We start from the raw sequence: 23,695 nt of genomic DNA, 5'->3' as shown, positions 1-23,695 counted from the left end.
ACATACTATACTGTATCTCCAGCGCGCTAAGAACTTTGAAATTTTGACTGTTCAATATCTTGTCAATATGGTTGGTGTACAGTGTAAAGAAGAGGCGAGCCGTTTCTTTTGAAACGCAAGTGGAATAAGAAAGCTTGATGCGGTTGAGAAAATGGTCTGATCGCTTTTTTTCGGACACTTTTTGCCACCGAGGAGGAAGTCGCCTAACTCTTGAAGCCCATCTTCCAAAAGTAGATTGAACCTAATGAAAATTCCTCTTTATAGAGCATATTATTTGATTACATGTTTATTTTTCAGTACAAAACAATACAGGTTACTTATACTTATATAAACCTGAATTATACAAAAAAATCTAGTCCGTATGTAGGGAAGCCGCTGTATATTTTTATCCTCCACCCTGAGGTCAGTTAAAAGCAATTGTCTCCATGCATATTTGATATCTCACCACAAACAGTGTCGCTTCTCATCATCGACGGTATTTCGGTGTCCTCTCTGTATGAAAGTTTCAGGTTGGCCATTTTGCAGTGCTCTGTGTGAAAGAAGCAATCCTATGCGCGAAGCTGTCGGATATAGACGCTCAAGAAGCATTTTCTCCGCTTTTTTTCCTGACAGTTTTCCATTTTTCCAGGCTTCGGTTTTCAGGATTAAGTCCTCGTCACTGACTACAGGATTTCTTATCCTCTTCTGATAGCTTTTTTTAGCTACCTTTTACGTATTTTTCATCTCCGGGGCTCGGCGGACAAAAATAAACTCGAGCGCAGTCTTAGTTGCTGTTGTCGGAAAAAAAATCGGGATAAAAGCGTACGAGCTACTTAAACTTGAGCGAGTCAAAATGATCTACCCATCACAGAAACTGCGAAACATCTAAGTAATCCGGAATGCTTTGAGGATTCTCGTTACATTCTTTGATTCAACTAAAAACAAACTCAATCGAATGAGGCTACACGGAAAAATACATTTAGAATTTGTCTAATTGGATGCTGACACGGCGGCACAGTGGTTAGCGCGTGTGCGGTACAGTTCTGAGGTGGTGAGATCAAACTTGTGTGGAGTTTGCATGTTCTCCCCGTGCTTGCAGTAGTGTGTTCGACACAAAGAACAATAGGCTGCAATGCTCTTTTTAATTATGTATAAGACAAAATTCAATGTATAAATACCCGTACTATGAGATCGAACCTCCTGTGTGGAGTTTGCATGTTCTCCCTGTGCTTGCTTGGGTTTCCTCCGGTCACTCCAGTTCACATTCCAAAAACATGCATTTCAGGTGAATTGGCCGGTCCAAATTGTCCCTAAGTGTGACTGAGAGAGCGAATTGTCTGTCCCTGTGTTTCCTGCAACCAGTTCAGGGTGTCCCCTGCCCACTGCCTGAAGATAGCTGGGATGTGCTCCAGCACCCCCCGCGACCCTACTGGGGATAAGCGGTGCTGATAATGGATGGATGGATGCTTACAATATTTCTCAAGGCCAGTGAAGAACTCATAACACTGTAATGCTAACATACTGCATTCGGCCAGTAGATGGCAGTGTGTCACTACAAATACAAAGCAAATACAAAGCACTCCCAGTACTAATTCGAAGATCCACTAGTAGATCGCGATCTAAGCCACAGGTGTCAAACAGGCGGCCCGCGGGCCAGATCGGGCCTACCAATGGTTTAAATCCGGCCCGCAAGACAACAGTGAGAGAAGCGCAAGAGGAAAATGAGCTGTAGTTTTAAATATTTCCACCGGATGTTACCAAAGCCAGTTAACACTTGCAAAACAATTGTGGTAATATTTCACCATTTCTCTCTGACTCACTTCTTTTTAATTTATTCCTCCCTCTTTTTCTTTCTCTTGTTCACTCTCTCTCTCTTTTTCTCTTTTCTTTATTTCTCTTTCACTCTCTAACTCTTTCTTTTTATCCGTCTTGCTCTCTTTCTATTTTCTCTCTCTAATTTACACTTTAATTCTCTTTCTTTCTTTCTATTTTTCTTTCTTTCTCAACTTCGTTCTTTCCCTTTTGACCTCTCTCACCTCTCTTTGTCTCTTTTTTTCCTGCTGACTCTTTCTTTCTGTCATTTCACTTCTCTTATTCTTTTTATCTTTCTCTTTTTTCACTTTCTTTTTCTCTCTATTCATTTCCACCTTCTTCTCCATTCACATCTCTATTCTGCTCTCTCTTTTTCTCTCACTGTTACTCGTTCTCCCTTGTTCTCCCTATCTGTTTATCACTCTCTCTTTCCCTCCCTCTTTCTTTCTCTTTTTCTCCCTCTCTCTTTCTCTTAAACTTACTAGTCCGGCCCCTGTGAGATTTTTTATAGCATTTGTGGCCCCCAGCTAAAACCAGTTTGACACCCCTGTTCTAAGTGAACAGAGGGTACCCCAGCAGTATGATAATACTTCTCAATTATTTTCAGTCAATGCCCCCCTTGGAAGAGGAAATCCTCTCACGCCCCGCCTATCTTATTTTTTTTTTTACTAATCACAAAATATTGGTGGGGACAAAACAACGATTGCTCGATATTGGTGATAACGTGTCACCTTCGTCCTTGCCAAATCTGCCCTTTCGGCACATTTTCACCCAAAACAAAATAAAAACGTCTCGTAATGCCTTTAAGCCCGATTTATTCGGCTTCATGCCATCCGCTGCCAACAGTTTTAGAATAGCAAGCACCCTGGTCTTTGATTGTCTCCCTCCGTTGCTGCAGTGAAGTGCTCAGTACGCTTCGTCAAACTTCCTCGTCTTAGCTTTCGGGGGGCGAGACTTTTGTTCGTCACTTTACCCCGTCTTTTGGCCTTTCTCCGTTTCTGCGTTAAATAATTTTTCAAGATGGTCACATAAGGGCCTGCTCCATTCTTGTCTACACTTCATACTCAATGATTATACTCTGTGCTTAATGCACTGTGAGAAGGCTAAATGTAAGCAAAACACCACTGCGCCCTAGTGTAGTGGAGGTGCAATTGCACTTTGTTCTGGGAAAGTTTGAAAAAAAGTACCACCGAGTCAAAAGCGCCCACGCCCCTCTTGCAGAACCCCAGTAGTAGGGTAGACTCCCTCCTTACATTATATGGAAGGTACACCATCAAAAAGCTTGGGATTTAGAATACAGTGGAACCTGGGTTCTCGACCATAATCCGTTCCAGAACCCTGTTCGAAAACTGATTTGTTTGATTACCGAAATCATTTTCCCCATTAAAAATAATGTAAATCGTTTTAATCCGTTCCAACACCCTGAATGTTTACCATTAACGTAAACATAAAGCTAACCCAGGCTAATCGCACGTCCGCGTTATCGGAATCTTCCGTACGAAAGATTACGCTAACATGAACGTGTAAAGATTAAATAATCAGGTCGTTTACAAGCCATTTAGCACCCGGTCTCCGCAACAAGTGGTGAGTGGTTCATTGGAAAGGGGGCTCCGTTCCAACACCCTGAAAGTTGGGCTCCGTTCCAAAACCCTGAATGTTTACCTTGAATGTTCAACGTAAATATAAAGCTTACCCAGGCTAATCGTACGTTCGCGTTATCGTAATCTTCCATACGAAAGATTACGCTAACATGAACGTAAAAAAAAGGCTAAAGAAAAGAATTATGAATAGGATTTCTTACCTTTGTGGTGGTCAGCAGAAGGCGCAGGCAAGATCAGACACTCGCACACCTCCTTCATATTTTGCTATTATTTCTTTCTTAAATGCAATAGTTGTACGCACTACTTTTCTTTTTTCACCTGTAGCAACTTTGCCGCTTGCACTGACTTTCTTCGGAGGCATAATAAGGGGCTAAAACACCCGTACGCCGCTCAGCATCGCACCCTAGCGTACCCACTCAGGCATTACCGGCGTTCGAACTCCGATTTTTTGACCAAACAAGAATTTCTCGAAATTTTTGGTCGAACTCCGATTTGTTCGAACAGAGAGGCGTTCGAAAACCGAGGTTCCACTGTATATCCATTCTCACCATAGCAATAAAACACACAAAAATGCAAGTGTCCGAGCTGTTCTCCCACAACTCCTATCACTTTAATTAATCTCTGCGCGTTTAATTAACAAGACGGATTATCTGCAGCACCGCCAGTCGGCGCGACTCAGTTTGACGGACACGGAGCCGGTAAAAAAAAAAACGCAGAAATTAATCCGAGCGAGCCATTCTCACCGGGCAAAAAAAATCCTTTTCTGTCGGAGTTTATCTCTGAGCAGAACGCAAGAAAAGACGAAATTTGAATTTGAGACAGAAAAAAGGGGAGATTAGATCACAATTATGACTACAGTGAATAACAGTTCAGTTCTTGCAGTTTTGATTGTAATCCCTTGCTACTTAGCGCTTTGTACTTCGAGTCTTTAGTGTGTTTGAAAAATATTCCGCGCATTTCCGTCTTTTTGCTGTTCAGTCCGACCAAAAGTGAACTACACTTGTGCGGCCACCATCCATTATCTTCAATTGCTCTTTGCCGCTAGTGGTGAGCAGCAGAGCCCAAATTTATTGGGCCTGGCAGCTTTTTTTTCACTGTATTTTCGCCTAAAACGAACTGCACTTGTACGGCTACAATCCATTATCTTCAATTGCTCTTTGCCGCTAGTGTTGAGCAACAGAGCCCACATTTATTGGGCCTGGCAGCTCTTTTTTCACTGTATTTTCGCCTTAAATGAACTGCACTTGTATGGACACAATCCATTATCTTCAATTTGCTCTTTGCCGCTAGTGGTGAGCAGCAGAGCCCACATTTATTGGGCCTGGCCGCTCTTTTTTTTCCCCTGTATTTTCGCCTAAAACGAACTGCACTTGTACGGACACAATCCGTTATCTTCAATTTGCTCTTTGCCGCTAGTGGTGAGCAGCAGAACCCACATTTATTGGGCCTGGCCGCTCTTTTTTTTCACTGTATTTTGGCCTAAAACGAACTGCACTTGTACGGCCACGATCCATTATACTCAATCTTATATTGCAGTGAACATGGACAGACAAACAGACCCTTTGTCGGGAGTGGTGCCGTTCAGGTTTGCATAAAAAGAAACGCACGGTTGTGGCCAAGATCCATTATCCCTCGCCAAATATTTCTGTGAGCGGGGACCGGCTGAGTGCAATGTTTTAAGCTTTCTTTTCCGTCACTGTATTTCCACCTAAAATGAACTGAACACGTGCGTCCACAACCTATTACCCACAATCCCATAGTGTTGCGAGCTGGGACCGGCAGAAGGCAATTTTACCAGGAGACGTGCTGATTAAAATGAAATGCAAGGTTTTGGCCACGATCCATTATCCCGAGCTGACTACCGCTGCGAACGGGAACCAGCTGAGTGCATTTTTGCCTTGCCTGGCGGCTCTTTTTTTATCTTTACTGTATTTTCACCTGAATGACCTGCACTCATGCGGCCGCAATACGATATCCCCAATCCAATAATGCTCTAAGCAGTGACAGTCATTATTGTCAGGAGGCAGTTCTGGCAGAGTGCATGTTTTTTTGTTTGTGCTGCTGAAGCGTGCAGTTGCAGCATGTCCAAAATGAATTGCACTGTTTTTGGCCGTGATCCGTTATCACCAAGCTGGGAGATCAAATTGTGACATCCATGGCGGCTTTTCTTTTACCTTAAAATGAACCGCACCCGCGCGGCTGCGATCTATTATCTCGACTATTACCGAGAGCAGGGACGGTTAGGGCACATTTTCCTTTCAGTTGGGGCAATTGTGGCCTGCCTAAAATTAACGACATTGTTTTGGTCGCGATCCATTATCCCCCATCTTTTATTGCTGCGATCGGGGGTGCGGGACAAAAAATGAGGGATAACAGCAGTGACAAATTCTTCTGTGGCATTTCGAGATGGAAAATGCAGTTTCTTAGCATATTTGCCTGTTCGGAGTCTTGCTCTGAAACACTCCCAGGCTGAGGGAATGGAGATTTGGGGGCGAAAAGCGCTTCTGTTCTGTTTTTGGAAACTGTCAGGACCAGAACGGAAACAGGACCCAATTGCGTTACGTTTCTCACAAGTTGTCTTAAAGAAAAGAGGAAGGGCTGCACCCACGATCCGGAAGAAAGTCTCGTATTGGGATTGTGATCCAAACACGGAAGTGGATCTCCCGTAGCGAGCGATGGCGGTCTCAAAGACAGAAAAACAGGTCGATAGCTGGGACAGGAGAGCAAAAACGTGGTCAGGGTCAGAAACGGGTCGTAAACAGGGGCGGGAGAGCAGACGTGGTCGGCATCAAAAACGGGTCGTAAGTGGGGATGGAAGCGCAGACGTGGTCGGTGTCGGAAACGAGTCGTAAGCCGGGACGGGAGAGCGGACGTGGTCGGGATCAAAAACGAGTCGTGAGTCGGGACAAGAGCGCAGACGTGGTCAGAATCAAAACCGGTCGTAGCTGGAGACAGACGGGAGAAAAAACGGAACAGGTGGGAGTCAGGGTCGAAAAAGGCTTGCCTAGTATTCACTGAGGTTCGCAGACGTGCTGACACCAGGGGACAGACCGGATTGGGTTGAAATAGTGACAGGGAGCCAATCAGAACTCGCGGAAATTGGCGCCAAATGAGCCGGCACAGCTGAGTCACATCAGTAATCATGACAAAAACAGACACTTCCCCAACAAAAATCGAGATATACAGAGAGAGAACCTGCAAAATCGTGAGGGAAACGGCGATCTTTTGAACTAAAAGCAAGGGAGAAATCTCTTTTCTGACTTTCGTTGGAATTTAATACCGCATTGGGGGAAATAAAGCAATTTGTGAGCAGGCTTTATATCTATGCCATGTATATAGCCTACTGTATAGACTGTTTTTCTGAATGCAGCTTGTTAATACGTTTACCGATAATGCGAAACACTCACAAAAACTGTGAAAAATCCCGCTTGCAGGCGAGGTCATCATTATCCGGGTTTTTCTCCCCGACAACTTCGAACCCGTGCGTGAGCGTGTGCATATTTATTCATATTTATCGACGTGTCCTCATATGAATTCCAGTCCCGCCGTTGTATTTGATTCTTTTCGAAGCGAATCATCATTAAAGCAAATCCTTGTTTGGATCACTTCCTTGGCTCTGTCGGTGTTTGCGTGCTTTGTTTACAACATGCTCGACTTTCCAACCCCGAGGCCGCTTGAATGTTTGCCGTCTTGTAAAATCGGGCACACTGAAAAGTTTCTTTTACGAGGACAGGCTGGTGGATGATGAAGTGTTCTGAGAACAAAATGGTCCCACAAATTGTAAAATGGGATTCCGATTGTTTATAGAGGTGCTGAGGATCCTGTGACTTGTTAAGCAGCTGCCCTAAATCTAATCAAAAAAGATACTAATACATATCTACCAGACGGACTTGAAAACCCTACACCTCTACATTAGTACCCGCACCTAAATCCAATCAAAAAAGGGGTATTTAAGGACTGTGCAGACAGCAGAAGCTGCTTAATCGTCACTTGCTGAGGATCTTGTGACTTGTTAAGCAGCTGACGTATTGAATTTGTATCGAAAAAGATAAAAAACATATCTACCAGACGGACTTGAGGACCCAACACCTCTACATTAGTACCCGCACCTAAATCCAATCAAAAAAAGGGGTATTTAAGGACTGTGCAGACAGCAGAAGCTGCTTGAAAGTCACTTGCTGAGAATCTTGTGACTTGTTAAGCAGCTGCCGTATTGAATTAGTATCGAAAAATATACTAATACATATCTGCCAGACGGACTTGAGGACCCTACTCCTTTTCATTAGTACCTGCACCTAAATTGAATAAAAACGGGGTATTTAAAGACTGTGCCGACAGCAGAAGCTGCTTAATCGTGACTTGCTGAATGTCTGCTGACTTGTTAAGTAGCTGCCAAATTGAATTGGTATTGAAAAAGATACAAATACATATCCACCAGACGGACTTGAGGACCCTACACCTCTACATTAGTACCCGCACCTAAATCCAATCAAAAAAGGGGTATTTAAGGACCGTGCTGACAGCAGAAGCTGCTGAATCGTCACTTGCTGAGGATCTTGTGACTTGTTAAGCAGGTGCCGTAATGAATTAGTATCGAAAAAGATACTAATACATATATGCCAGACGGACTTTAGGACCCTACACCTCTACATTAGTACCCGCACCTAAATTGGATCAAAAAAGGGGTATTTAAAGACTGTGCCGACAGCAGAAGCTGCTTAATCGTCACTTGCTGTGGATCTTGTGACTTGTTAAGAAGCTGCCGTATTGAATTAGTATCGAAAGAGATACTAATACATATATGCCAGACGGACTTGAGGACCCTACACCTCTTTATTAGTAGCCGCACGGAAATCTTATCAAAAAAGGGGTATTTAAAAGACCGTGCCGACAGCAGAAGCTGCTAAATCATCACTCGCTGAAGATCTTGTGACTTGTTAAGCAGCTGCTGTATTGAATTAGTATCAAAAAAGATACGAATACATATCTGCCACACGGACTTGAGGACCCTACACCTCTTCATTAGTACCCACACCTAAATCGAATCAAAAAAGTATTTAAAGACTGTGCAGACAGTAGAAGCTGCTTAATCGCCACTTGCTGAGGATCTTGTGACTTGTTAGCTGCCGTATTAAATTAGTATCGAAAAAGATACAAAAACATATCTACCAGACGGACTTGAGGACCCTACACCTCTACATTAGTACCCGCACCAAAATCGAATCAAAAAAGGGGTATTTAAAGACTGTGCCGACAGCAGAAGCTGCTTAATCGTGACTTGCTGAGTGTCTTGTGACTTGTTAAGCAGCTGCCGTATTGTATTAGTATCAAAAAAGATACTGATACATATCTGCCACATGCACTTGAGGACCCTACACCTCTTCATTAGTACCCACACCTACATCGAATCAAAAAAGGGGTATTTAAAGACTGTGCCGACAGCAGAGGCTGCTTAATCGTGACTTGCTAAGGATCTTGTGACTTGTTAAGCAGCTGCCGTATTGAATTAGTATTGAAAAAGATACTAATACATTTCTGCCAGACGGACTTGAGGACCCTACACCTCTTCATTAGTACCCGCACCTAAATCGAATAAAAAAAGGGGTATTTAAAGACTGTGCCGACAGCAGAAGCTGCTGAATCGTCCCTTGCTGAAGATCTTGTGACTTGTTAAGCAGCTGCTGTATTGAATTAGTATTGAAACTTCCAAAGCTGAAATTAGAAAGCAGTACTTCGCAAAATATATAGGGCACGTTTTTCACTACAATTTACAGTCAAGGTGTCACACAAAAAAAAAACTCGTTTTGGCTGTACAACGCTAAAGAATCCTTTATATAAAACCTCACTATATAATCTGTGTTCAGTGTTCAGATACGTTATAATGAATCCACAGAACAAACTGTAAATACACCAAAACAGTTATTTGATTGGGTGAGTGGGAGGGATGGGTGGAGCTATGCAAAAAGTGCAAGCACTCCCTCCCATCTCTCGCCCTACGTCGTCTGCGCCAAAGGTAAGCACATCAGGCTCCCTGTTTGCAGAATGTTGTGACGTTTTTACAAAATAACTGCTTGCATCTGGTTTTGAAACCAATATGTATGAAGAGAAAGGGTGAAAATGAGTTTGTCAAGGTGGCCGTTTTGGATGTAAATCTCTCAGAATTCTGTATTATGTAAATAACTTGTTTTTATATTCCTAAATACAAAAACAATCTTTCTCACACACACACACACACATAAAACGTTTCAATAATCAGTCTAATTATATCTCTTGTACGTTTATCAATCTTATATTCTTTTATTTTGAAGTCGTGCTCATATATACTGTTTTCTCTTTCAACCAACATGGAAGCCGTGAGTACTTTTGCTCCTGGTATCACGATGTAGTTTTTAACAATATATGTATTTTATCTGTGTAAATACAACCACCAAAGAGTCTTCATAATGACTCTCTCTGACAGAGTTTAACCGATCTTGAGTCATTGCAAGACAGAGACAAGTTTAAAGTGGTATGTTTGTTGATTTGGGGACACGGGTTCTGGCATTATTCTCTTTTCATAATTTTGATCAAATCATCAAAAATAAATGTGCTGAAGACTAAGCTTTTGACTGGGGTGCAGGTTTAGCAATTTAGTCAATTTGTCTCATAATATATGGTGTGGCTTTTTCCCAAAATAAAATTAATATATTTTGCTTTTTTGGCTCTTTGAGTCAAAACTGTTCCCGACCCCTGGAATACAGTATTATCTGGCCGTTTAATGATACACACGGCCCCTTAAACTTTCATATTAAAAATTATGTAACAATAATTCTAAGGGCCGCGGCGGCATGTATTTTTTCTGATTTCTTTCATGAGTCTGCACTCATCTTTTCATACCAGCTGCCAAATCCAGCTGGGTCCAGTCTTAACAAAGGTCTGTTGTGAAGATGTGACTTCCATATTTCGCCCGGACATACATTTCAGTTAAGTTTCATTTTCGTCAATCTTCTCCTATTAAAACAGTGGTCAGCCATTTTTCTGATGCTTGCTAGGAGGACTGTGTCCTGCACACAAGCCCAGAATATTCAGTTTATTTCTTCTTTTGTTTCTTTGTAATAAAAGTCCGAAACAGAACAGCTCTTGTTTTTTGGTCCAAATGCTTGGTCAGAATCCCAAAAGACGAACTGAACCTCCAGTTCAAATAATCAGTTGGAATCAGGGAAGATGAATTGAACATGCGGCGGGACATGGATTGTCAATTCCAACACTCGACATTCCCGAATGTTGCCAATTGTGAGTTTTTTACGAACTTTAGAGTTTATCATTTTCTCCCTTTCTCCCATGTGCTGTGTGCTTTTGTTAATTATCTTTGCCCCCAATAAAATTTTGTCACTCAGTGTGTGTGTCTACGCTTGGGTCCTCATCTTGAAAACCTGAATGGTCCGTTGTAGAGATGGGAGTTCTGACACTTTTAAAGAAATGGCTTTTTCGGCTTGGCTCACTAAAAGAGCCGACTCTTTCGGCTCCCAAATGGCTCTTCAGGTTGTTTTTGTGGTTTATTTCGTGTATTACCAATCATTATGTAACGACTTAAAAACGGGAAAAATAAAGCAAAATTAAAACTTAAAAGTTAACAATTGTCAAAACTAGAACAAAAGTTTATTGGGATATCGAGGAAACAAACGCCAGCTATCCGGTGCTCGCTGGACAGAAGGAGCAAGCAGTTAGTCATTTAGATCAACATTGAATCATTCAGAGATCCTCACTGAACTTCTGGACAGAGTTCGCTGCACTGAAAGTAAAGGGGCTGAAGGAGCAAGCAGCTCACGGGATCGGAGCGTGATCGGAATGCGGAAGTGATTCGCCGGGACGGAATATCGGAGCGTGGCCGGGGCAAAAACAGCTAGATGGCCAGAGCAGGAGATCAGAACGTGGTCACTGGTCAAAAACAGGTATTTAGTCGGAGCGGGAGATCAGAGCGTGGTCAAAAGGATAAAACGGGTCGAAAGCCGGAGAGAAACGGGAAAATCAGGAACAGACGAGTGGGATACGGACAAAGACGGGACCGACGGGAGCCAGAGTCAAAGTGCTTGCCTTGCGTATGCAGAGGTTCACTGACGGACTGTCCAGGAGTGACATGAGTCGGTTGCGCACCAGCCGTCAATTGCTTTTTCTTTCGTCAAATTGGGAAATACTATCTTCGAAATCGCTATCTTATCTCAGTAATGATAACGGCAGAAAAAGTGATGATTTCAATGACTCCGTTACTGAAAAATAGATATTCGAGATATTCGGAAGGTTACTGTTTTGAATCGCTGGTTAATCGCGATACAGGCAGCTCATTTACGGAGTAAGAAATAGCAACTGTAAGACACTAACGTTAGCTAGTTAGCATCAGCTCACTTATTATATTGAAATTTTTTTACATGAACCAACTTAAAATAAATTTCTCGGAAATAGATCAGACGTTCAAGGTTCATGGATCCCTTAACCACCAGGTCGTAGGGGCACCACTTTCTGATTTGTGCCTTGGGCAAGTTTAGCCTGACGGCACCCAACCCTTTCCAGGCTTTTTTTTTTGGGGTAGAGAAACAGATAGCAGGCTACTGGATTCCATGTTCACCAGTATCGAGGAGCCTACTGATTTCATTCAGATACAGCACCTTCATCATCTGGTCGCCGTTGTTTTTCAGTAGGAAGCGTCAACCCACCCTTCAGAAATGAGCCAGACCTTCGGATTAACACGCAGCCACATCAAATGTACCTTATTTAAAATATCCTCTGTAATTTCTGGAATACTTGAGGGCTGCCAGTGTTGTGCACCACACTAGTCCCTTCATTTTATAAACATTGACGTCTTATGTCTTCATCAAAAGTGATGCAATTCCAATGAATCACCATCGTAAAAAGTGGTGGTCATATTCCTATGCCCCACTTATTGCAATTTGTTTCAACTGAAATGCTCATTCAAGTGCTGACCACTAGGGTCGCTGCCGTCCGTCATGGCTCTCATTTTGCGAGGGTGACGTCACTCGCAAATACTCGAGGGAATCTCAATTATTAAAAAATGTAAACATTTTTAGGGTCCACAAGAAATTGTTCTCTTTCCGGTCTCCTCAACAGGTAAGAACTATAAAGAAATCATTTGAATCCTCACAATAAATAACCTTTATCCAGAACGTGTTTGATGGACATATGCTACAGCGGTTAGCTTATAGCTAAAATCATCGAGCTCAAAACTAGGTCAATTATTTATATTTTGTTCGTATTTAATCCTTTACTTTCACTGTTAGGAATAGTTTACTTTTAAATACATATATAAATAACTTGTAGTACTCAAAATGAAGGGTTTTGGGGTCGACTAATTTTTAATATAGATTTCCTTTTTTTAATGAGTATTTTATACTTTGGTTCCGATTCCCGCTTATCCGGGCATAAATATTCTAATCCGGGTTCGATGTTTGATTTATCTACGTTTTTATATAAGTCACAAAAACGTAAAATTAGAAACAAAACAAACAAAACTATGATACTGCCATTTTTGCGTTTCAACAGAAGGGGGTGCTGTGGTGCCAACTGCTTTGCTGACGTCTCTTCGTGCAAGATAAAGAACTCCACGATTGAATTTTACTCAAATTTGTCTTAGTTGCTAAATCTATTTCAGGAATTTTCATGGCAAAATCACATGCGTACAATTAGTGTCTTTCCAGAAGTCAATCTTTCTTTATCATGTCATGCAAATTGAGGTTTATGGTAAACACTTGTAACCATTGTTCCCTGTAATTTTCCTTACGGGTCTGAGCGTTCACACAAAGTCGGTGAGCAACGTTTGAAACAACTGTGAGCAACCATAATCCCAAGTGTGGCTAGATAATTAATCATCAAACATGTCCAAAACTTGACATCAAGTTACATTTTTCTGAGTTTCCGGCAATGCAAAATTAATTTTCTCTTTTGAATGAATTGACTCATGTACTATTGGAAAGGTTGTACGGCCTACAAACGTCGTTTGTTTTTACAATTCTTTCACAAGATATCCATTTCTTTTTATTTCCTGATATATTTTGTCGCATAATATTAACATTTTGGGGGGCTTATTTAGTCGGTTGCAAGATACAGAACTGTACTTTATCACATTTTTAGTGGAAGTACAATGTTGGCAACAAGATTCACTTGATATAATTATTATATATTATTTGAATGCAACACGAACTTTTTCTTCTTTTTTAGTGGTGTTTTTTTCTACTTTTTTTAAAATTCCTTTAAAACAAATCTCATTGTGTTTATTTTTTTTAATTTTTTCCGAGCTGTTACTTTTTCTTTTTGTTCTCTATTTGCCTTTTTCCTACATTTGTTTCTTTTCTTTTTTTCTGTTTTTTTTTTCTCTAAAATTTTCCTTCTTTTTTTCTCTTCCTTTTGTTTCTTTTTTTCTCAGCTTTTCACTACTTTTTCATTTTCGGATTTTCTTCTTTTTTGTTCTATTCTCCCCTTCCTTTAAGTCATTTTGTGCATAATTTTACATCATATTTGGTCTTGTTGGGATGAAAGAAGCAAAAACAACCCGAAGTGCCGTTTAGGACCCGAAAGAGCCGGTTCCTTTTAGTGAGCCGAGCCGAAGAATTCGGTTCTCGACAAACTGTACTAACTTTACTCAACTTCTTTCTACTTCGACTTGACTTCAAAATACTGCATTTAGGAAACAACGTCAGGGGAACCCGTGTATTTTTACCTTCATGCACTGTAACTTTGACTTAAGTTGCTTCTTAATTAGTAATTTTGAGCCCTGATTTTTGTGCGCTGGCTAGATTTTCTTGTGCGCTGAGAAATGTGCGAGCAGCTTAGAGGGAACACTGCTTGTAACAGAAAATGTGCACGTTTCGAATGTTATCTGGATTCCAAACCTGTCTTAACCTGTGCATGCATCATTGGGTAAAATAGTTCAAAGCCAGTGAGATATAAATAATACAAACAATTTTCTTCCACTTGGTTGTGGCTGCAGGCTTGAAGAGAGGTGACTTCGTTCTTTGGTTGCCACGGTGATGAAGAAGGAAGAACAAGGTCTTAAGGTTAGACGAAGGACTCAACAAATGATGGTTTTGCCAGGATATTTCTATTTTTGCAACCTTTTCGTCTTTCACCTCATCAACGTCAGCTACATTTTATACAGAGAGGGTTTTTTTTAATCTGCCTATATAGTAGACCCTGGGATACGTCATTATTCTTGTCTGGGTTGGGAATTTTAAAGTGAATTTGCTTTATAATCCTTTAAATATAAGAGCAAAACATTAAAATCACAAAAAAATATATAGTAAGTAGTACTTATGTTCAGTATACATGCATGGGATTAAATAACAAATATTTTTACATGCAAGTAAAAAAGGAAACTTTGTTCACCTTTAGTGTGGCTTGAATTGAGCTGGCTCAGTGAAGTTATCAGGTGGATGCAGGGGGAGGAGAGATGGGGAAAGATTCTAAAACTTCTACTTGCAGATTGTTATGCAATTAGAAGATTTCCTTGCTTTAATTGCCTCTTTATTTTTAATAATAGTCCCATTTGTTAAGGTGCACCATATAATAAGGCGCTCCCTTCAAAAATAGTCTTTTGTGATAATTTTTTATACATCAGGCCATCGACTTTGTCTAATGAGACGTCGGGCACTTAGTAGCTGGAGATTAGCTTACGCAATGGATCCCAGTATTTTATGTTTAATGTGTATAAATAATGATTTCGACGTTGTTTAAAATTAATGCATAACTTTATCGTATTTGTTTTGCAGAAATTACCGTAAATTACAGGCTATAGAGCGCAGCTGATAATAAGCTGGACCCAGTACATTTTTAAAGAAATAAACAATTTTCAAGGGACCGGACCAGAACAGAGGCAGGAGGCAGGAACGATGAACTCACTTGCGTTAACGATCAGGACTTTTTTTTAGCAAAATAAAGGTCGTCCAACACTCATGGGACAAAACAAACAAAAACAGGCTTTACAGGCAAACAGGATCTCCGACTAGGAATACTAACAAAACAGGCTTTAACTAAAAACGTGCAAACACAGGTTTCCTCCGAATCAAACAAAACAGGACAGAGCAAAACAGAACGGAAAATGCAGACAGAAAATGCAATGAACCAGCACCCGCAATACCCACAACCCACCCTTAAGTAGCACACACGCAAATTAGCTGATTTACTACAGCCTGTGCCCAGGGGGCGGGGCCAGCCGGTCGCCACGGCGACCATGCTGGACACGACAACAATTTCTACATCCATAAGCCGCACCTGACTATAAACCTAATGTGCCATAGCCCGTGCTGTCCATTGAGAATTTTTGTGATAAATGTGACTTGAATAGTTTGAGGAGTCTGTTGATACAACGATCATTCAGACTTGAAAACCTTGAAAGTCTGGGTGAATTATGGTAGGTTTCAAAGGATTTGTGGTCTCTGAAGTAAGACGGTTAATCCCGTGCTTCTGTTGCTAATCCAGTTGAACTTTGATAGCGACATTAGCAGATAATGAAGAATTAGAATGCGGGAGATCCTCATTGATTTGCAGAGGCTGTCAAAGGAGCCTGCCATCGACCGGAGAACAAGGTTACAAACAAGGAGCTTTCACAAATGATCATTCTCATCAATTCATCTTTTTTACGACTCCGGTGCTGATTAAATTAAGGAATTTGCTTTGAAAATGAATCGAAACTCTTTATAACCCGTCTAGCTTTTCCTGCCAGCAACATCTTTGGCTGAAAAAGTGGATATTCTCCCTAGCAACATCTATTTTAGAGGCCCAACTGTATTCTTAAGAATACTTTGAAGGCAAGTTGTATTCAAGACTTCTTAAGACTTTTTTAAATGCGTTTTGAAAGTAAATTAAGCCCGAGTCGACAAGAACCAGTGTTCTGGTTTGCCCGCGTCCCTGCGTCCCAGACGCATTATTTTTGCTGGGGACGCATCGTGTCAAATCAATGCGCGTCCCCGGGACGCAAATTGTCATTATCATTTATTAACAAAGATTTACCGCACTCCAAACTTTTCGTCAGGCAGATCCGCCATTGTTGTTTTGGTCTCGCGGTTCGAGTTTTTGTCTGCACGCCGATCTCCAGTTCGAGTTTTGTAGTGAAAGTCCGTCTCTTTTTAGAGAAGCGGCTTTTTTGGCTCAACTCATTAAAGAGAGCCGGCTCTCAAACGGCTCACTTGCTTTGATGCATTATATGATGAATGATGATGTTGTATAAAGACGTGAAGAAAAAAAGGAAGTATAAAAGGAGAAAATGGAAAAAATACAGGTTTGTGGCGATCCCTTTTAATCCGTATATTACCAACAATAATTTAATGCAGAAAATGAATTCATAATTTGAATAAGAAAATGTATTATTCTACTTACTACTATTATATTTGCATGTGTTTTTCCTTCGACAGTAAACGTCACAGCGACTTCATTTTTGAACTTATAATAAAGCTCATTCATGTCGAGCAATTCAGCGTCTCACAACAAAATGTTCATTAACAATATATATGATATAAGGAAACACATGTACAATATAACATGTTAAACTACATAAATAAACATGTTTGAAAAAAAAAAAGATATTTTTGTATTTTGTAAGGGAAAATACGACAGTTTGTAAGGGCATGGAGCACACTAAATTTTGGGGACCCATAGATCAATGACTTCTCAAAGCGCTTTACAATGTGCTCCACATTTCCCAATAGCGGCCTTGCAGCCATGTAAGGCGCTAACCTGCTTATTGGGGGTATTAGGGGTTCAGTGTCTTACCCAAGGACACTTCGACATGTAACACGGACGAGCCGGCATTCGAACTGGGATCCCTTGATCCCAAGACGAGCGCTCTACCTCCTGAGCTACTGCTGCCCCAACTACTGCCGAACACTGTGAAGGCGAGGAAAAACTCAAAAGGGCTGCACAGACCACAGACTATTGCAAACTGCAGACTATTATGACACCATCCCCTGATCTAAAACCTACATGAGGGAGAGGTAAAACTCAAAAGAGCTGCACAGACTACTGCAAACTACAGACTACTTTGACCCCATTCCCTGATCTAAAACCTACATGAGGGCAAATAATACACAGATATTGTCAACATAAAATATAGGTTATTCATAGGCTATAGAATAGAAGTGTGTTTTAAGCTTCGATTCAAACATTTCCACTGAGGTTGCAGATCGGATCTCAGGGGGAAGAGCATTCCACAGCACCGGGGCCCGAATGGAGAAAGCTCTCGAACCTGCAGATCTCTTCTTGCTCAATCTCTTCACTGGTATTTTTAATTTTTTTGATCCAAAAGCGATTACTGCTTTTGTTGTGGAAAATAGACTTGCATTTGTAGAATAGAGTTGCATACATTTAGAAATGTAGAAAGACTTGCTTACAGTTGTGAGAGAATGTTGACATCATTTCGGGAAGGTCCTTGTCAGCCTTAAAAGGGCATGGGACCTGCAAGGACTCTCTGAGCAAACTGAGGCTAACAACATGTCCTTCGTGTTATTTTTAATTGATTGTTCTCAGCTCAGGGATGCTGCTGGAAAAGTGAATTTCCCTTCGGGGATGAATAAAGTATCTATCTATCTATCTATCTATCTATCTATCTATCTATCTATCTATCTATCTATCTATCTATCTATCTATCTATCTATCTATCTATCTATCTATCTATCTATCTATCTATCTATCTATCTATCTATCTAATAAGGGTACGACAGCATCTTCCTTGTTGTTACGTGAGGACTGTGCCGCCTCTTGGGTTGTACTCAAATTGAAGCTATAAAAGCTTGTTATGTCTAAAAGTTCTCTGAGTTCTTTGGGATGACGCAATAAAGAGCTCCCCCTCATGACAAGGCCTCCGTGTACTTGATTGAATCACGTAAGAGAAGACTTAAACGATTATCGAACCTGCATTTTCTCCAACACTTTTCTCCTTGGCCGTTCCAACCCAAAATGCTTTCATTCACTGTTCTTTTATACTCTGCTGATCCTGTCTGGGATTGGTCCAACAGCACCTTGACAAGAGCAAGTTTGTGATACAAAAGAAGGTGGACCGGTGAGGGGGTAACGTCGCCAATATGGCCAATTCGACCCCTTACTCTAAAGCACAGGTATCAAACAGGCGGCCCGCGGGCCAAATCAGGCCCGCTAAGACAACACTCAGAGAAGCGCAAGAGAAAAACAAGCTGCAGGTTGAAATATGTCCACTTGATGTTGCCAAAGCCAGGTGCCTCGAACAAAGACACTGTACTTGTATTTATTTCTCTCTCTCTCTCTTTCTTTTCCACCCCTTTTCTCCCACTCTGTCTCTGTCTCTTTCACTCTCTGTGTCCCTCGTTTTCTCTTCCTTTGTTGCTCTTTGTCTCTTTCTCTCTCTGTGTCTTTTAACCTCTTTTGCTCTAACTTCCTTTTCTCTTTTTTCTCTTTCTCTCTTCATACCTTTTGCGCTTTCTTTTCTCTTTTCTCTCCTTCTGTCTTTCTATTTCTCTTTGGATTACTTTCTTCCTCTCCTTTTCTTTTCCCCCTCTCTCACAACTTTTTATCTTTTGTTTCTCACGCTCTCTCCTCTCTCTTTCTTTGTCCCGCCCTCTCTCCTTTTCCCTCCCTCTTTCTCTTATTTCTTTATCTCTCTTTTTCTTTCTCTTTAATCTACTAGTCCGGCCCCCGACAGAATGTTTGTTCTATCGTGTGGCCCCCGAGTTCAAATGAGTTTGACCCCCCCTGCTCTAAAGCAACTACTTCACATGCAGGAAACGAGTCACCGGCAACAATCTCGGGGCCAATTACAGAACACATCAGAGGCGATCATTCGGGGGGATTGGGTAATTTCCAAAGCCATTTCCCGCCAGCTAATGTCATATAAATGGGGCATCTGTTTGTTTGCTCCGCCGCGAGATCGCACGCAATCAGCGAATTGGATTTTCGCGTATTTATGCCGGGACTTTCATTCTTCTCAGATGATTTTGATGAGGTTTTCGGGGAGCAAGCAAAATGGCTGCCACGGAGTACGCAAATCTTCGATACGAACAGGGGAAAAGTTTCCATAAACAAGGCAATTACTGTAGGGTGGGCAACTATTTGGGGTCGGGGCTGCCTAGGGATCAAAAATGTAGCCCCAGGGGCCGGTCCTGGAGACCTATTCTGTTTTTTTATCCATCACTTAATATACATGCATAAATATACGTGTTATATGTCTTCCTAATATTTGATATATACAATTAACAAAATAATACATTAGATTCCTGTTTTCAGCAGTTCATTTGATATTTCGATTTGTAGTACTTCTGTAGTTGTCATGATTACTGATGTGAATCACCTCCTGGCGCCAACTGCCTCGGACTCTGATTGGCTCCCTGTCCCTATTCGAACCCAGTCCTGTCAATCCCTTTTTGTCAGTCCGTCTGTGAACCTCAGTTAACACTAGGCAAGCCTTTTTCGACCCTGACTCCCACCTGTTTTGTTTTTTTTTTTGCTCCCGTCTGTCTCTGGCTTCAACCCGTTTTTGATCCTGACCGCATCTATTCTCCCGTCCCGGCTATCGACCTCTTTTTGTCCCCGACCACGTTTATTCTCCTTTCCTGGCTTACGACTCGCTTACGACCACGTTTTTGCTCTACTGTACCGGCTACTGACCCGTTTTCCGTTCCCGACACCGCCATCGCTCGCCATGGAAGATCCACTTCCATGTTCAGAGCTTCCCGCGTCCAGCAATCACAGGATCGTGGACGCTACCCTTTCTCTTTCTTCCAATAAAACTTGTGAGAAACGCAACGCAGGTGGGTCCTGTCTCCGTTCTGGTCCTGACAGTAGTGTTTGTAGCATCTTTGCAGTCTTTTTGCAGTCGTTGTCATGATTGCTAACTCTGGTCACCTGGAGCAATCATGTGGACGCCTTCTGATTGGCTAACGCTTCCTTCTTTAGCGCGCTGCGCCCAGACCTCTTCGTCAGAGGATACGATCGTAACTCTGTGTGACTCTCCTAATTACCTGTTTCGCCTAGAACTCTGTTTATCTGTTTCTGCCTGCCTCCGACCCGACCTGCTTCCGTCCCACGCTACGAACTTCTCTCCAGCCCCGGTAAACTTGACCTGCTTAACTTCAGCGCTCCGATTGGCTACTTGATCCGAAGCTATCTTCCCGGCTCCGCTGCTGACGTCTGACAGACATCACGTCTCCCGCAAGCCCTGTACGCTTCCCTAATGAAGAACTGTAACGAATGCTCTGGGGTTTCCTGGTCTCCTCTGGTCTCTTGATAGTCGTATATTTGTAGTATTTTAGTAGTAGGATTTTTGTAGTATATTTGCGTTTTTTTGTAGTATTTTCATAGTAGGATCTTTCTAGTATATTTGTGGTGTTTTTGTAGCATTTTGGTGTATTTTTGTAGGATTATTGTCGTATTTCTTTAGTATAATGTTTCTACAAAACTCAATTCCAATGAAGTTGGGAAAGTGTGTTAATTGCAAATAAAAATTGATCCAAGTAAATTGCAAATTCTTTTCAACCCATATTTAAATGAATGCACAGCAAAGACAACATATTTATTGTCTTCACTCATAAACTTTATTGTTTTGGGAGAAAATCATCAACTCTGTAATTTGATGACAGCAACACGTGCCAAAATAGTTGGGACAGGTGTCAATAACTACTCAGAAAGTGGATGAATGGAAATCAACCAACTATTTGCAGGTGAACAGATGAATTAGCAACAGGTGAGAGTTGTTACTGGGTATAAAAAAGGGAGACCCGAACAAGCTAAGTCATTCACATGCAAGGATGGGGCGAGGTTCACCTCTTTGTGAACAACTGCGTGAGCAAATTGTTGAACAGTTTAAAAACAACATTCCTCAAAGTACAATTGCAAGGAATTTAGGGATATCATCATCTACAGTCCATAATATTGTGAAAAGGTTCAGGGAATCTGGAGAAATCACTGTGCGTAAACGGCATGGCCGTAAACCATTATTGAATGCCCGTGACCTCCGAGCCCTCAAGCGGTACTGCATTAAGAACCGACATCAATGTGTAAAGGACATCACCACATGGGCTCAGGAACACTTTGGAAAACCACTGTCAGTCAATACAGTTCGACGCTATATCCGTAAGTGTGGGTTAAAACTTTATGTTGCAAAGCGTAAGCCATTCATCAACAACATCCAGAAACGCCGCAGGGTTCTCTGGGCCCGAGCCCATCTAAAATGGACTGATACAAAGTGGAAAAGTGTTCTGTGGTCTGATGAGTCAGTTTTCCAAATTGTGTTTGGAAATTGTGGACGTCGTGTCCTCCGGTCCAAAGAAGAACAGAACCACCCAGACTGTTATGCACGCAAAGTGCAAAAGCCAGCATCTGTGATGGTATGGGGGTGCATGAGTGGCCAAGGAATGGGTAACCTGCACATCTGTGAAGGCACCATTAATGCAGAAAAGTACATTCAGGTTTTGGAACAAAGTATGTTGCCATCCAAACAGAATCTTTACCATGGGCGCCCTTGCTTCTTCCAGCAGGATAATGCCAAGCCACACACTGCACGTCTCACGACAGCGTGGCTTTGTAGTAAGAGGGTGCGGGTGCTTGACTGGCCTGCCTGCAGTCCTGACCTGTCTCCCATTGAAAATGTGTGGCGCATTATAAAGCGCAGAATAAGACAAAGGAGACCCCGGACTGTTGAACAGCTGAAGCTGTACATAAAGCAAGAATGGGAAAGGATTCCACTATCAACGATTCAACAACTAGTCTCCTCACTTCCTAAACGTTTATTGAGTGTTATTAAAAGGAAAGGTGATGTAACACAATGGTGAAGAAGCCCCTTTCCCAACTACTTTGGCACTTGTTGCAATTATAAAATTCTAAGTTTATCATTATTTGCTTATGGAAATAAAGTTTATGAGTTTGAACATGGATAATCTTGTCTTTGTGGTGTATTCATTTAAATATGGGTTAGAAAAGGTTTGCAAGTCATTCTATTCTAATTTTACTGACATTTTAAACTTTTTCCCAACTTCAATGGAATTGACTTTTGTAGTATGTCTGCTGTGTTTTGCAGTATTTCTGCCATAATATGTCTGGAGTAATATTTATTTAGTATTTTTTGTATTATAATATTACTGGGGTGGTATTTTTCTAGAATTGCTGTATAAATGTTTTTGTAGTATTTTTGTAGTATTTTTGTAATAATGAGTATTTCCCTGCCCTCATGTAGGTTTTAGATTAGGGGATAGTGTAATAATAGTCTGCAGTTTGCAATAATCTGTGGTCTGTGTAGCCCTTTGAGACTTCTTGTGATTAAGGGTGTCATAAGTATATAGATGACTTGACATGTTTTTGAGTTTTACCTTGCCCTCACCTAGGTTTTAGATCAGGGGATGGTGTCATAATAGTCTGTGGTCTGCAATAATCTGTTCAGCCCTTTGAGACTCCTTGTGATTAAGGGCGTCACAAATAAACATGACTTGACTTGATTTGACGTGTTTTTGAGTATTTCCCTGCCCTCATGACGGTTTTAGATCAGGTGATGGTGTTATACTCTGTAGTTTGGAATAGTCTGTGGTCTGTACAGCTCTTTGAGACTTCTTGTTATTAAGGGTGTCATAAGTATATTGATGACTTGACTTGACATGTTTTTGAGTTTTTCCTTGCTGTCATGTCTGTTTTAGATCAGGGGATGGTGTAATAGTCTGTAGTTTGGAATAGTCTGTGGTCTGTACAGCTCTTTGAGACTTCTTGTTATTAAGGGTGTCATAAGTATATAGATGACTTGACTTGACATGTTTTTGAGTTTTTCCTTGCTGTCATGTCGGTTTTAGATCAGGGGATGGTGTAATAGTCTGTAGTTTGGAATAGTCTGTGGTCTGTACAGCTCTTTGAGACTTCTTGTCATTAAGGGCGTCACAAATAAACATGACTTGACTTGAGTTTGAGGGCACGAACTTAAGGCCAGACGTTTTCCTTCAGGATCTTCTGGTAAACACCAGAATTTGTTATTCAGTCCACCACAGCAAGTTGTACTGGTCCATTTTCTATAGCAGTTCTCCTCATTAGCATTGCAGTTGTTGTATAAAACAGGCATGATTATCGAGTGGGAAGTTTACATCTGAGAAGTGGATTCCGAAAACGTTTTTGCACATTAGCCTGCAGCAAGTGTGGTCGGCGCACACGGCCGAATGCTTTCCTGACGTTCACGTCCAAAAATGTGAGAGACGCTTTTCGTTGCCCGCCTGAGCGTGAATGCCTCCAGGTGCTTGCAGGTTTCAGGTCGGTCTTTTTTTGGCCCTCACTCTCTTTTGTGTGATGGACTCTCTTAAATAGTCCTTATAAATGAAATG

The 23,695-nt window shown here is 41.5% G+C and overlaps 1 long non-coding RNA gene across 1 annotated transcript in view; it reads left to right on the top strand.

Annotated features, from left to right (window-relative positions):
• Positions 1–12,391: 12,391 nt before the first annotated feature.
• The window catches only part of LOC148355904 (uncharacterized), a 32,423-nt gene continuing 21,119 nt past the window's right edge, over positions 12,392–23,695 (top strand). The window contains exons 1-2 of the long non-coding RNA XR_015852302.1: positions 12,392–12,494; positions 14,371–14,437. This is a non-coding gene — a long non-coding RNA (uncharacterized LOC148355904). The remainder of the gene's footprint in view (positions 12,495–14,370; positions 14,438–23,695) is intronic.

This window comes from Urocampus carinirostris, chromosome 12 (genome assembly GCF_059441175.1).
Source record: "Urocampus carinirostris isolate Australia breed hairy pipefish chromosome 12, RoL_Ucar_1.0, whole genome shotgun sequence".
In the NCBI taxonomy this organism is placed as follows: domain Eukaryota; kingdom Metazoa; phylum Chordata; class Actinopteri; order Syngnathiformes; family Syngnathidae; genus Urocampus; species Urocampus carinirostris.
The sequence above is the reverse complement of the archived record's forward strand: the minus strand, read 5'-3'. Positions and strand labels throughout refer to the sequence as shown.